The sequence below is a fragment of the Corvus moneduloides genome, chromosome 12, assembly GCF_009650955.1.
Source record: "Corvus moneduloides isolate bCorMon1 chromosome 12, bCorMon1.pri, whole genome shotgun sequence".
NCBI classification, from domain to species: Eukaryota; Metazoa; Chordata; class Aves; order Passeriformes; family Corvidae; genus Corvus; species Corvus moneduloides.
Window position 1 is genome coordinate 2,968,208 of NC_045487.1, and position 14,611 is coordinate 2,982,818.

Genomic DNA, 14,611 nt, shown 5'->3' on the forward strand with positions numbered 1-14,611 from the left:
GCGCCGCGCCCAGGGCTCCGACCCGCAATTCCCTCACGTTCCTGTATTTTTTTCCCCCACGGACACCCATCCTCTGCGGCCGGGTACGCGGCCGCGCACCCCCAGCCTCTCCCGGGCAGGAACGGGGGGAGCGGGCCGGGCTCCTGGGTCCCCCCAGCCCCGGCAGAAGTACCGGCATCTGTCCGCAAAAGGAGCTCCCTGTGCGTCCGGGCGGGATGCACACCTATTTCCCAGGAATTATCTTCCCTTCCCACGGGCAGGGATGAGTAGGATGGAGAAAGGAGCGAGTTCCGTGTTGGCTTTCTCCTACAAGTGCAGTTTGTACAAGGACAAGGAGAGCAAGGAGAGGTTTGAGAGGAGGTTTTTTTAAATATATATTTTTTTTTCAGAGCTATCGCCCCGAATTTTCCTAATTTTTCTACAATTCACTCGTTCCTCTCTCATCTCGGAATGACGGTCCCTGCCTGCTGGCACGGACCGAAACGCTCACATCCCGCTCCGCGTCTTCCTTAGGTAAAACAAACCAAATAGGCGGATCCCTAGAAGTTCCGCGGGGCGCAGCGGAGCTGCCCTGTCCTGCCCTGCGCTCCGCGGGCAGCGCAGCCTCGCACTGCCGGCCAGAGAGGACTGCGGGGCTACTTTAGGCTCCCGTTCGGGTAAAAATCACCCCCCAGACTCCTGCAAGGGATTTTTTTCCCAGGCGGGGGCTCTCCCAGGTGCTGCTGAAGGCGGCCGGGGACCTCCCATCTCCCGCGGTTGCGAGGCTGGGAGCGGGGGAGCCGCGGGCGCGGGGAGCCGCCCCCCCCAAAAAATGCGGGAAGCGCTGCGGGGTCGCTGCTAAAACCAACACGAGTCCGTATTTTTTAATAAAGAGCGTTCTCTGGCGAGCTGGCCGCCTTCCACCCGCCCCACGGATGAGCTGGCTCTGTAAACACTGGAGAGAAGATTAACACTGCTGTTCTAACCTCATAGCGAGAGCTCTGCCTTGCGAGGGCTCTTGCTGCTGCTGATCTGTGAGCTCCATAAGAGCCCTTTTGTTTTGGGGGTGACAGCAGCCCTCAGCCCGGTCCCTCTGCATCACCAGCCCTGCCCTGCTCGGCGCTGAGACTCCCCCCCGGTCCTTCTCCATCATCATCTCTCCCCTCCCTGGGAGTCACCGATGCTTTGGATGCTCCCTTACTCCCTCTCCATCACCACTCCTCCCTGCCCAGGGCTCTGGGGGTCCCCCCGGTCCCTCTCCATCACCATCTCTCCCATGCCTGGGCGTTACAGAGGCTCTGGGTGTCCTCCCAGCAGAATCAGCGACTTCAAAAATCCCCCTCATTTTAATTAGTTTTTATTATTACTATCATGATGACATTTTTAATTTGGCGGCAGAGAGGAGCTGGGAACAAGTGACAGAGCGAGCTGCCGCCGTGGTTTGCCAGCAGCCCCCGGCCTGTTGGCAGGAGCCCCTTTCCCGAGCTCCCGGAACAGGGAGAACCTGCGCTATCGGCGAGTGGAGCGCGCGTCGCTTCTTAGGGAAACTCTGGAAATCGAGCTCGGTGTTTGTGAAAAGGAGGAGGAAAACTGGCAACGGCAAGGTCCAGGAATTCCGTAAACACACCAATCCCGGGGGAAACGGAGCCCCGGGATGGGCCGGGATCGGGATTGGGATTGGGAGGAGGGGAGATGGTTGTTTTTGTTCTTTTGCCAAAATAGCACCAGGATGGGGAGGGGAAATGAAGGGCAAATCAGGGGGAAAGAAGTGGAGGCAGAGCTGAGTGGCCCGGCCGGGTGAGAGCCCAGACGAGCCTTCGGAGTCACAGCTCCTCCCTCCATCCCTCACCGCCGCCAGCCTGCACTCCCAGCTCAGCCCCGGAGAGGGTATGGAGCTGGAGAAAAGGAGTTGAAATGAGAACCATCGTAAATAAAACCCCCAAACAACCAAAAATAATATTAAAAATAAATAAATAGGGGGAAAAAAGAAAATGGAAATCTAAAAACAAAAAAAAAGGAAAGGCAAAATATTTTGAATAGAAAAGACAAGGGAAACAATGAGGAGAGGAGAGGAGAGGAGAGGAGAGGAGAGGAGAGGAGAGGAGAGGAGAGGAGAGGAGAGGAGAGGAGAGGAGAGGAGAGGAGAGGAGAGGAGAGGAGAGGAGAAAAAAAGAGGAGAAAACAAACAAACCAATAAAAAGGAAAAAGAAGAAAAAATAGAGGAGAAAAAAGAAAAATGAAAAAAAAGGAATAAAAAGCAGCTCAGCTTCTGCCGCCCCACTCCCAACAAGACCTTTACACAGTAAAATGTTTCCTTGGATAAGGATTTTCCCCCATATCGTTTTCCCCTCTGGATCCCTTTTGGTAAATCCCTGTAATGCACGATAGATTTGGGGTTTCCCCCCCCATTTGCCCTTTCCCAGTACCACTGGCATGAGCTCGTTTGAGGGTGATGGTCTGACTCGCTTTGCCCACAATCCCTGTGACAGCGACACCGGGGCGTTTGAAAACGACATAAAATCGGAATAAAGCAGCAATCGGGAGTTGGAGCACCCGGAAAAGTGTCAGACTAAACCCGCTGCAGCCAGAACGGGCTTCACCTTTATGAGACGCTACAAATTGCTGCTATGGACACTTTGGAGACCTCTGAAATCCCTTCATTAGCTGCTTGATGCATTTGACATCCGAGCTCATTGTACCCCCGAGGCGTCCAAAAGCTTGGAAATCGAGTTTTATTAATCTAATAAAACGCGCGCATGCAAAATTCGGGGGAAAACTCAAGAATCGAGAAAGCCTAAATAAATCCTCTGACGAGTTGCTGGAGATTTTTCAAGGCTGTTTGAAATGGGGAGGAAACAAACTGTTTTTGTCAGAATGGGATTTTTTTTTTCAGATTAGTCCTGTAGCGGGATTTCTTTATAAAAGAAACCGAGCATTCATTTGCGCTTAAAACTGACAGGCTGCCTTCGTTTCCATCCTCATGCTGTCTTTTCCCTCTTCCTTGATTCCCGCATTATGCAACAACTCGGTCATTTTTTAGGAACAAAGGGGAAATATAATGAGAAACATTACAGCGGCAGCGCGCATTTTCTGCCCGCTAGCAGAGCGCTTTGCGTGTGAGATATATTTCATTTCCAGCCAAAACCAACGATCCCGACGTCCTACATGATGGGAAGGGACGCGTTTACAATGTGGCCATTGTGCGCCCGCATGAGGAGATTTTTCTGTGCCTTCAGCATCACCTGGGAGGAGGTCCCGGCGCCGCTGCCCACCCTGGGCAGGCAGCATCTCTCCTCCGGCAGCAGCAGCGAGACGGCTGCAGAGGCTTTTTCCTTCTTTTCCTCTCTGTAAAAGAATAAAAAGAAAGAAAAAAAAAAATCACCTTTGTGATCTCTTTGCCCCAGAAACTCAAACAAACTCCCAAGCGCGGCTGAAATTCAGCTGAAGCCGCACGGTGCTTTTAACGCCCAGGGCAAGCTTTGCTTGCTTAAAGCAGCGTCTGGCGTGAGCAAAACACATTTTTTTGCCTAGCAGGTCCTTGTAAACCGCTTTTTTTTTAACCAAACAGTCGCGTTCGGAGCTCTCTGGGGCACGGCCGTGCTCTCGGGCTACCTGCACAGATGAGCGGGGCTGCTGTCACCGTCACTGAGGCGCGAGTGCCACCAAGCCAGTAGCATTAGCAGTTGGTAAATAAGTGTGCAGACTGTAAAGTGAAGGGTTGTATCCTTTAGATAAGGGCTTATCTACACAGCCATTGACCCCCCACTTACCTCCTCAGCATATGGAGAGGCTGGGGGTGTCAACTCCCAGAGGGAAATACTTACTTACTCCCATTTGGAACAGGAGGATTTAATCCTGACTTGGTGTGCCAGGAGAAACCCTTTCCTTGTTTTTGTTTGGTGGGTTGTAATTCTACGGATTAAAATCCTTAAAGTCTTGCTGTTTGGCCACAAAACAAATAAAAGATCATCAGGGTGGAGTGACTGAGGCCCTAATACACATTTTTAATACACCTGCGTGTCTTTTCTGTCATTTCTTCTTAGTGAAGTTCACCTTTTGATCATGTGCACAGGCTGCTCACAAAAGCAAGTTTATATATATTAAAAAATAAAAATGGAAAATAGGAGCCAATCCTGCCGACTCTCACTGAGGCTGGAGCACGCTGGGTCAGGGATGTGTGGTCCAGCTAAATTCAAAGTAAATCAGCAGCAAGTCCCCCTTGGATCTGAGGGTCACCGGGATCAAGCCCTGGAGATGTTCAGAGCAAGGAAGGAGCTGGGAGAATCCCTCAGAACCAGCACTGGTGCAACACTGCTGGTCTAATCCATGGTGTCAGGCTGGATAATTGCGTGGATGAAGTAGAATGGACAAGATTTAGGTCCTGATCCTGGATTCTCAATCTTTGTCCTCAGCAGAGTTTTATCAACTTAAGGATGCTCGTGCAGTACAGACTAGAGGGGAGTAGAGACTACAAATATCAGATTTTAATTAAAGTAACAGCAGCAGAAAAAAGACTAATCTGGAACATAACTAGAAAGACTCTGCTGTGTCACCTAATTCTTTCCTAATTTTGAAGGTTAATACAAGAACTAGCAACACTTGTTTTCATTTTTATCATTGAGGAAACCGAGGCAGTGGGGGAAAAGGGATTATTCAAGGTGCAACTTCAGTGGCAAAGTGCAGCATTAAAACACAGCTTTATTGACATGCCAGCCCGGTGTGTTTAGAGCAAAGCCACTCTGACTTGCAGGTAAATCTCTGGTTCTTACTGCAGTCGATGGAAATTTTAGCACTGCTTTCCAAGGAGAGGCTGAGCAGCCTGGTGAAGGATCACTTGTTATTGATCCTTTCCGAACAGCTCTCTGTGTTTTGTTTTCATTCAACATAAGCAAAGCTCCCAGCCCCGTCTGGGGCCTGGCCTTCAGAGTGGGGGGAGCTGGAGAAAAATGGGAGCTTTGGTATGCTTTGGTGCAGAAGGAAGGAAAATAATCAGCGTTCCAAGCTGCATTTCAAAGTGGGGACTGAAGCAATCCGAACCTTTTCTCTCCCTTGAAACTGTACGTTTATAGAAGGGTGCACTCTTTGATCTGCCCATAAAACAGGACAATTCTGCTGGCAGCAGAATGCAGGGAAGTAGCAGAGTGAATTATTCATGTGAAAGCCGAGTCATAACTTTCCGTGACAAGTCACACACAGGATTCAGGGCTTAGGCAGGAGCAGAAATCTTACACGCCTTAACTTAATCCCAGTGTAATGGAGCCTCATTACAAGTAGGTTTTTCTCGGTAGCTTTCAGCTCTGAGGATAAAGCTGTGCATATCATCTCCCTATCTCCCTATCCCCATGATGAAACCCAAATCCAGAGCCCCAGAAAGCAGGGGAAAAATCTGCCACTGAGTTAAGCGAGAAGAGATGAAATCTCTTGATAAAACAGCAATATTCCATTGCACTTTTGGCCAGTTGCTACCCAGTGTTTGCAGTCTGCCCTGCTGCAATATCGCTCATTTGGGGGCAGGAATCTCCTCAGCTTCCCCAACAAAGCCGTGTCAGGCAGAATTGCAGCACCAGGGCATCCTCCCACCGCACGTGGCTGTGAGATTTGGGGGCACCGAGTTCTGTACATGAAATTTTTTAGGTCAAACCTTCCGAGGTGTCCCCTGAGAGCTCTGGGATATGAGGTGCACAGGAGGTGGGCACAGTGTGGCGCTGCTCCCCCTGTGCCCACATTTGCAGGTGGTTGCTGTGCCCCCCATGGGACCCCATCTGTTATGTCCCCATGTTTATTTAACACTCTCAGTGCTGTAAATCGGGTGATTGATCAGTAAGATTGAACTACAGTAGGGTTTTCTTGCACAAAATGTCATTCCCCGGGGGGCCTCTGACAGCTCCCTTCTGTGCTCCCATAAAAGCCACTCCTCTCCTGCATTTGGTCTTGGCAAAGGTGCCAGAAAAGGAACGAATGGGCCAATAAGTGCTTTATTGCTGTCACCCATTTGGGATCCACAACGACCCTGAGGACACCCTGCCGTGTCATCACATCAGCTCGTGTTAGCCCTCAGCCTCCCACAGAAAGGTCCATTTCAGATAATTTTGTGCTTTCCAAAAAAAAAAAAAAAAAAAAAAGTGCAAAAATAATTGAGGTAAGGCATCAATTTTGGTGTCGCTTGGTATTTCAGGCTGACTTGTTGAGTGCAGCTGGAATTCCAAAGGCTCCAGGTGATTTTATGCCTTTTTTTTTTTATCCCTTCAGTTGTAAGAAAAATGCTCAAAACTGAAACAAAGCTGAATTTTAAAAGTCTAGGGAGCTTTCTAAGGATTGAGAAAGGAGAAGAGCAAAAAGAAGGAGCAGCTATTCTGGTTCCCATAAACGCCCATCTCCCAATTAACTGAACGAAAGAGCAATTAAACTTTTTATGATGATCATTGGGATAAATTTCCCAACCGATCTCTTCCTTTTCTCCACCCGCAGGGAGTTTGGGACCTGGGGATGGGCTTGGAGCAGCATCCAGCAGGGAGCAGGGAAGGCTCTGCTCCACCTGCCTGATCCCTGCGCTCTCGGCCGCAGGCTCCGAGCTGTACCCTCTAGTGGACTCCGGGAGCATTTTCCTTTGGAAAAAAAATCGGGAAAAGAGTTTTCTATGCAACTTCCATCTTTGCCAAGCGCGTTGCTGAGCAGCTCTGTGACACCTTCCCCATTTATTGAAAAGAAATTTAAAAACCACAATATAAAACAGAAGCCTTCTGGAGCAAACACCTTTCTCCCTCTTGGGAAGAGAGCTGAACTCTTTTTCGTTTTCCGGGCATGAAAGGGCAGAGAGAATTCCAGCCTAAAGCGAAGGACTAAAGAAGAGTTAATATATTTTGATTATATTTTCTAGCTGTATGGATCCTATTAAAAGTAATCTTCCTAAAATAATTCCCAGGCTGAGCACTCGTTTTGAGGGGAAGATAGAAAATAGTCTTGTGAACAGGACCAGCTCCATTATTCAGGGGTATGAAATTTAAACAATGAGTGAAAAAAAGATGGAAAAACATTTCCAATTTGCTTCCTACCATCCTCACTCTGAATTTTAAGCCAGTCACAGTTACAAAACAAGTATATAAAGTTACAAAAACTCTGGCCAGATTTAAAGCAATGATAGTGACAGCACTTGCTTAGAAAAAGGAAATCCAACATTGAGGGGAATGTTTATATTACGCCGTAGAATTTCAAACAACTGCTTTTTTATCCAGAATAGCTGTGGATTTTTCTTCCTTTTCAATAGTGTAAATGACAAATATGAGAGGTGTGGGGAAGAACAGTCCAGAGCTGAGTGTTTAATGACGTGAAGTGGGGAGAAGGAAAGAGGAAAATAGTGATAACTTATGTCCAGATTAAAAAAAAAATTAAACAACACTATGTTGTATATATTTATATATACCTCTCTACTGATCCCAAAACAGAAAAAAAGCTGTAAATTCCTTATCTTATGGATTTATCCAAGTAGCTCTGCTCCACAGCTGGTCCAAAGTGGTGACAACCAAGAAAAGGTCACTGTTTAATTACTCCAGGTCAGGAAGACCCAAGAAGATTCAAATCAGACTCAGACACTGATATGATCTTCCAGGCTGTTTGTAAGTCCCAAGATCAGCCTGTGGCCATGTGTTGGGATGGGATTTTTTTAGATTTTTCCCCTTTTTTTGTCTTTCAGTGTCAGATTTTTGGTCGTCAAACAGCCCCACACGATGGGCACACTGGCCATGGTACCACCCGTGAGGCTGCCACAACCTCCTGGTGCCACAGCCAGGCAGCACAGGGCCTTGATTCCACCTCCCAGCCCACACCAGGCACCAAATGTCACTTTTAGTGGACACCTTTGGGAGGTGTCCCACCAAGAACCAGCACGGAATGACAGCTAAGAGCTGAAAACTCAACTCTCCACCTCACCAGCTCTTTGACTTTGGAGTCAGGAAGGGAGGAGGCAAAGCACGGAATCACAGTCATTTGGGTTGGAAAAGACCTCGAAGGTCATTGAGTCCAACCATTCCCCCAGCACTGCCATGGCAACCACTGACCCATGTCCCCACCTGTCACATCCACACAACCTTTAGATCCCTCCACCGTTCCCTCTCCTCCTGTCCCTGTTCCCTGGGAGCAGAGCCCGACCCCCCCGGCTGCCCCCTCCTGTCAGGGACTTGTGCAGAGCCACGAGGTCCCCCCTGAGCCTCCTTTGCTCCAGGCTGAGCCCCTTCCCAGCTCCCTCAGCCGCTCCTGGGGCTCCAGACCCTTCCCAGCTCTGTTCCCCTTCAGAGGCAGCTTCCTCCTCACCACTTGAGGCAAGTTCTCAGAATAGTTGGATGCACCAAGCTTAGAAGTTGCAGGACAGCAGTAGCAGAAACAATCCTGTTATAACCCTGTCACCTTCTGTTTGCAAAGGTCTCCAGTCCAGAGCAGCTCTCCTTCTGCAGGCTTTTGGCATGAAACATTCCCACTCATTTTATGCTTTGTTTGTTTAGTTGTAGGAGGAGAAAACCAACGTTCTTCCCCACTAGCAGAGGAGAAGGAACAGTGGCAGGAAATTAGGTCACTGAAATTACCCTGCTGTTTGGAGAAGGGGTTTTGTTCCTTAAGAAATTTCCACTGGAGAAAAGAAGCATCCCAAGCAGCAGAGCTGCCTCCTTTGTTTCATCTCAGGCCCCCTTCCCAGCTCTTTGCCATGGATCCAATTACCCTTCCCTGGGAACAAGCTGTGGCTCTAAATTAAATCAAACCGTTTATTTGTCCGGGGCAGCTTCGCTCAGCGACATCGAGGGGTTTTTGGAGAAGCTGCTGCCATTTGAAAGAACATCTTTGCCACTGTCACTCCTGTCAGGAAAAAGGGAGGCATGACTGTGTCAGACATCATCCCTACTTTGGGGTCTTTTTCTATCCGTGCTCCCATCCAGGATGTGTTTTCTTTTCTTTATTGGTGCCATTTTCCCGTCTCAACTCCTAGTCTTTTGGGAATTCTATTTTTCTATCCTGGAGACATGCAAATCTCCAGGTACCCCAAAAAATCTTCTTCCTAAAGTTTGATTTCTTCCATGCCTCCTCAAAACAGAATCCTGTGAATTGACCTGCATTGTTTTTTTTCCGGGCTGAAAGGAAGGAGGGACTTTTCCATCCATTTTGAGACTGAAATAAGCCCCTCAGTTCCTGTCCAGCCTTTCTCCTGCAAGGCCACTTCACTGGGGACATGCCCCAAAAACACATCACAACTTTATTTTGGCACTTTAACACTTCCACCTTTTTCTATGTGTGCTCCATTTTTGATGGGAACGCATCCATAAGGGTCTTTGGGATTCAAGTGAGGGGGTTGTCTCCCTGTTTATGGTCTAGAATGGGGTTTATTATCTGTGCTTATATATATAAAGTATATTTTAAAATGTAAAAATATATATTTGGTCCTGGGGGCACTCGAAGGAGCTCATCAGACCTAACAAGAATTCATTAAGGAATGACATGTAAGGAAGTAATGCAGGTTTCTGGGGATGTTCTTGGAAATAAGGCACTGCCTGTGTCACCAAACAAGCCCTGAGACCTCCTAGGGATTCCCCATTTTTGAGGATTGCAGTGATTCCTATAATCTGTTGATGAAAAAAGCAAGTGCCTGCAGGGCAGATAGAGAGAGAGGATCCAGACAAAATTTCCAGTACTCCTGACCCATCCTTAAGGCAAATATAAATTTAAATATACAGAGAGCTACAGCCCCAAGAAAAGGCGCTTGAGGAGGCGATTGCCCTCCTGGGCAACAGGGAAAATTAACAGGACATAACACCCAGGTTTGCATTTATTTCAGTGATTTTCCCCATCCTAATCCAGACTTCTGCAACTTGTAGCAGGACCCCCTTCCTGTGGCAGGTCCATGCCACGACCCCCGCTCCACACACAATCCATTGTGCTGCTGGAAGCAGGGAGAGGTGGAGAATTGGAGACACATTTTGGGAACGGCTCCTGCTTCTGTGTTGGGTTAATTAGCGGTTTGTTAGCATGTTAAGTGCTCTGCACATTGACCTCAGGCTGGTTGTCTCTAATGAACAGAAGCAGCTCTCCAGCACCAGGTAACCACTGCTTTCCCAGGGACTGTAACTTGACTAACGAGCACTGAGGTACCCAGGCTCCCATCTGGCCAAGAAGTGAGAAAATCCTTTTTTAGGAAATAAGAAAAAAAGCTTATTAGAATGATCTCAAGTCTGATTTAAAACCTGAGGTCTGGGATAGTTTAAAACCTTCCTTGTTTCTTTTCAATAAACTCCCCCAAGGCTGAAGTGATTTTTTGAACCATGGTCTGATGATGGCAAATTTTGTATCTATGGTAAAGTTCATCAAGAAAGAATTCACCTTCTGTAGGAAACCCCATTTTGATCAGGAAATGCATTTGTGCCAATGTTAAGTCCAGCTAGACAGGCTCTTTTCAGGAAGTAGGATAGGGCCAGGCTGAAAATCCAAGACTTTTTCCCTTTCCTGTTAGGATGTCCTTGCATTGACAGGTTATAAAGCTGAAACACACTCTGAAAAAAACCCTCAAAAACCAACGGCAACGCACAGAGATGGCTCTTGGGTGACCCAATGGCCTGGCCCTGATTTTTTTCCATGGGATTTAGGAAGAATTGCAAAGGCTGCAAGCCTTTTCAAAAGCACTGCTGTAAGTTGCAGGCAATGCTGGCTGCGTTGGCTGCCAGGAGTTTCGAGAGGATCCCTGGAAACACATTTGGTTTTAATCAGGCCCCTGCACTGTGGAACATCCTGTTTGTCTACACTTATTATTACTGACAAATTATCCTCCTCCAAATCTCAGGGAGCATTCACTTTATCCTCACATTAAACCTGATTGGAAACAGTAGGTTTAATTGGACTCAGCATGAGGCCCAGTCGTAAACTGCACCAGTTCCTTGTTTTATTGTGGCATTCCCTGGATGTGTGAAAATACCATATTTCATATACAGGACCCAGCTTGCTACTGCCAGGGCTGTCACAGACAATGCACAGACACCCTGAGCTACAGGAGCACCCTCTGCCCACTCCCAGCTTGGAAAAGTTGGTTTATTCACAGCAATCTCTGAATAAAATGCGTCATTCCGGATCTGGCCCAAAAATTGGAGAGTTTTCTTCATCACCAACTGAGCTCCATGGTCTGCAGGACTCAGAGTCTGCTCTGCTTCAGCTGAGCTTTGGAGTTTGAGAGGGATGGAGGAGCCAGTGCAGGGTGTGGATCGTCCTCTCCCTGGTCTTGCTGAGAAATATGAGCATCTTCTTCTTCCCCTCATCAGCTGGAGACTCTTTCCTAGGAAAAGCCTGGGAAACCTGAGGGGCTAAAGGTGAATTCAGTTTGACATATCCGGAGCTTGTGGCAAGGGTTGATTATATGGGAAGGAGCTGAAACCCTTCAGCCATGAAGGAGCCCCCCATGGTCGGACTCATGGTGATTGTAGGGTTACGTATTCGGTTGGTGCTCTGAGATCTTCCCAACATCTCTGATTTTCCCTTGCTGGGAGTGACCCTCTGGCAGCTGTGCCTCATCCAGATGTGCGCTGCAGGGAAGTCCAGGTGTTTCCAGATCAGGGAGAAAGTCCAGTGAGGTGTCAGGTGGTGGCAATATTGGGCGGAAGCCCTGGGAATGAGCTCGTGTCCGAGAGATTCTGCCAGGAGATGAACTATTAAACAACTTCTTCCCAATGTCCTGGGTGTGGAAAAGCATGAGACAGCATAATGTGCCTGTGGTCCAGAGGAAGGGGAAAAAACAAATCAGTAGAAGACAAACAGACAACCCAGCCCCTTTGCTATTCACATTTACACAATTTGGGACTGTTCATTAGGACAATAAATTGTGTGATCTGCTGAAATTCAGCTTTTCATTACAGTGTGGTCTCTCCCAAAAGGGTAAAATATCATTCAAGGGATTATCTTGGCATAAATATTACTTTAAACTCAATTTAAACGGGATTTACATTTGCCATGCCCGTAAATACCGTGTTCTGGAAGAAAAATCTAGGTAGCATTTCTCCAGTTTTAGAAGCTGTGTTTTGCAAAACCAGCCTTTTGGAAATGATAAAAACCTCACATGGGTTGTTGATTAAGGGTCCTTACCAGAAAAACAAACAAACAAACAAACAAACAGCAGACTACAGATAGAAAAGGAATTGCAAAAGTGATAAATATTTGCAGGATGGAGACTTGTTCCAAAGTCTAGTGCACAAACCTCAAACCTTTCTTCTGAATTGTCTTTGACAAAATCTGTGCCTCCTGTTGTCTGGCAAACAGCATCACTGTGATGCTCCTTTCAGTGACACAAAATCTTCCAGTGATGACAAAATATTAATCAACTGTGCCCTTTAGACTGCAGCTTAATCAGCTTCTCGTTGCTTTTTTTTTGAGACCTGGATTGTTATTTTTTAAGGGAACTTTTAAAGAGGTCATAGCAGAAGGGTTTCTTGTAGATTTCTGTGAGGCTGGGCATGTTCAGCCCTTCCAAAATCAGTGTCCATCTACTCTGGTGTTAAATATCAGCCTGGTAAAGGTAGAAGCAGCTGTGTCTTCCTGGAGTAGTAAAACCTCAGTGCTTTTCTGGAAGCATCATGGAAGTGCCTCTGGAACTCCCTGCTATCCCTCAGATCTTCCTTTGGGGTAGGAAGATGCCCAGCCAGGGTCATGCTGCACTCATCTCACCAAACAGGATGAAGAAACCCAAAATGCAGCTTTTTAACTGCTCTGCTTCTCATGACCTGGAGCATTAATTTCTCCTGTGCCATTTTTGGGTGCTGCCTTCTTGGTGCACCTCATTTTCTTCACCTTAATTGCCGAGGCACTCACATGACTTGTGCTACTTTGGGGTACTTTTTAATCAAAAATCTGCAAATCTACAGGAGAGCTACAACTAAATCTACCAAATCTACAAATCTATAAGAGCCTGAGATACCAATGCCCGTCATGGAGTCCAGGCTCCCAGCTTTCGTTGAAAATTCCCTATATCTTTCCCAAAGCAAAGCGTTTCCTCTACGATATTTTGAAAGAAAACACACTGCCGTGGTTGGAAGAGACGTGGAGCTTCTTTACCAGATGGAGGTGGCCTGACAGCTTGTAAAAAACCCTTTGCAAACAGTCAGCAGGAACGACAACTGACCTCAATTACTGCAGCCTTTCATTTCTCCATCTGGGGAGGGCACTGGGATTGTGCAGCAGCGGGGTGAGAAACAGGCTGGAAAACACACGGAAACTGCCTGGGTAAAACCAGAGTGCTTCGGAAAACACAGCCCACAAAACAAGTCCTTTCTCATGCTGTGTTTTTCCTCCCCCCCCAGTTCAGCTTTGGTACTGAACTTTCCATTTTCAACTGACCAACATAAATTAAAGGCAAACATTGGCATGGAGAGGAAAGATGGAGAAAGTTGACCATTTCCCTCAGGAGGTCAGCCACAAATTCCTTCTGTTGTCTGAGAAATGATGAGCTACTCTTTGGAGACATGACTTAGATCCTTTGGTGTCACAGGGAAACTTTTCAGGCGTTTCAGGAAGATTTGAAATATGTCATCTTTTTTTCCCCTTTTTTTAAATAAATATAGTTTTAGACTATGTTCTTTTTTTTTTTTTTTTTTCTTTTAATATAGTCTTCCCTACAAAAAGCCAGTTGTGCACGGTGCTATTTCCTTTGGGCAATCTTACAAGAAATGTTCCCAGCTCGCTTCATGCCACTACTAATATCTCTTTACCTCAGAGAAAAGGGCACATCACTCACTTTTTGCAGGCCTAAACGAATTCGACTGCCTCGAGCTCGAACAGCTCTGGGTGACAAAGTACGCCAAGGAAAATGTGTCACTCCCCCTTCATCATTCACTTTCGCTATTCATAAATATAACATAAAAATCTATTTACTCTAAAAGGACTATCTGTCATGGAAGTTGGTGATCCCAGCCCACCCTGCTGAGTTTGGAGACAAATTTCCAATCAAAGGCAAACCCAAATTGAAAAGGATGGAGGATTTAGAAGATCTTGTAGGTGACATTTCCAGACAGAAGGAAAACAAGCTCTCAATTCCACCCAAAATGATAAATAAGGAGGACTGCTTTCAAACCTTCAGCAGAGGCTTTTCTGGTTTTCACATTTACGGCGGCTCCTCGCTGACAGACTTAACAGATGCAACCCCTATTTAACAGGGATGACTAAAATGGTTCAAGACACCATAAATGTTCATCAAAAACTCACACGAAGCCTGAAATGAGCTTTCTGCTGAGGTTCCTGAAGCTGACTTTTTAAATTCCTCCTCATCATGTAACGGCTCTGGCCCCACTTTCTTGCCTGGATTTCATCCAGGAAAAGAAGTCAAAGAAATTTCTTCTGCTGAGATATTTATTGCATTTGCTGTTCGAGGAAGTATTTGTAACTTGTTCAAAGTTCAAAACATCACCTCAAATCTTGCAGACTGACCTATGAACCTGTTGCAGATCCATTTCTGAGAGCGTAAAATCCAGGTTTGAAGCTTTTACAATTATTCTGTGGGAGGGAAGAAAGGTATAAATAAGTGCCATTACCACTAATTCCAGTTTTTTACAAATGCCTAAAACCAAACAATTCCCCCAGGATATCGATGCTGTGCTGGTCTTTTGCTAAATTAAATCAA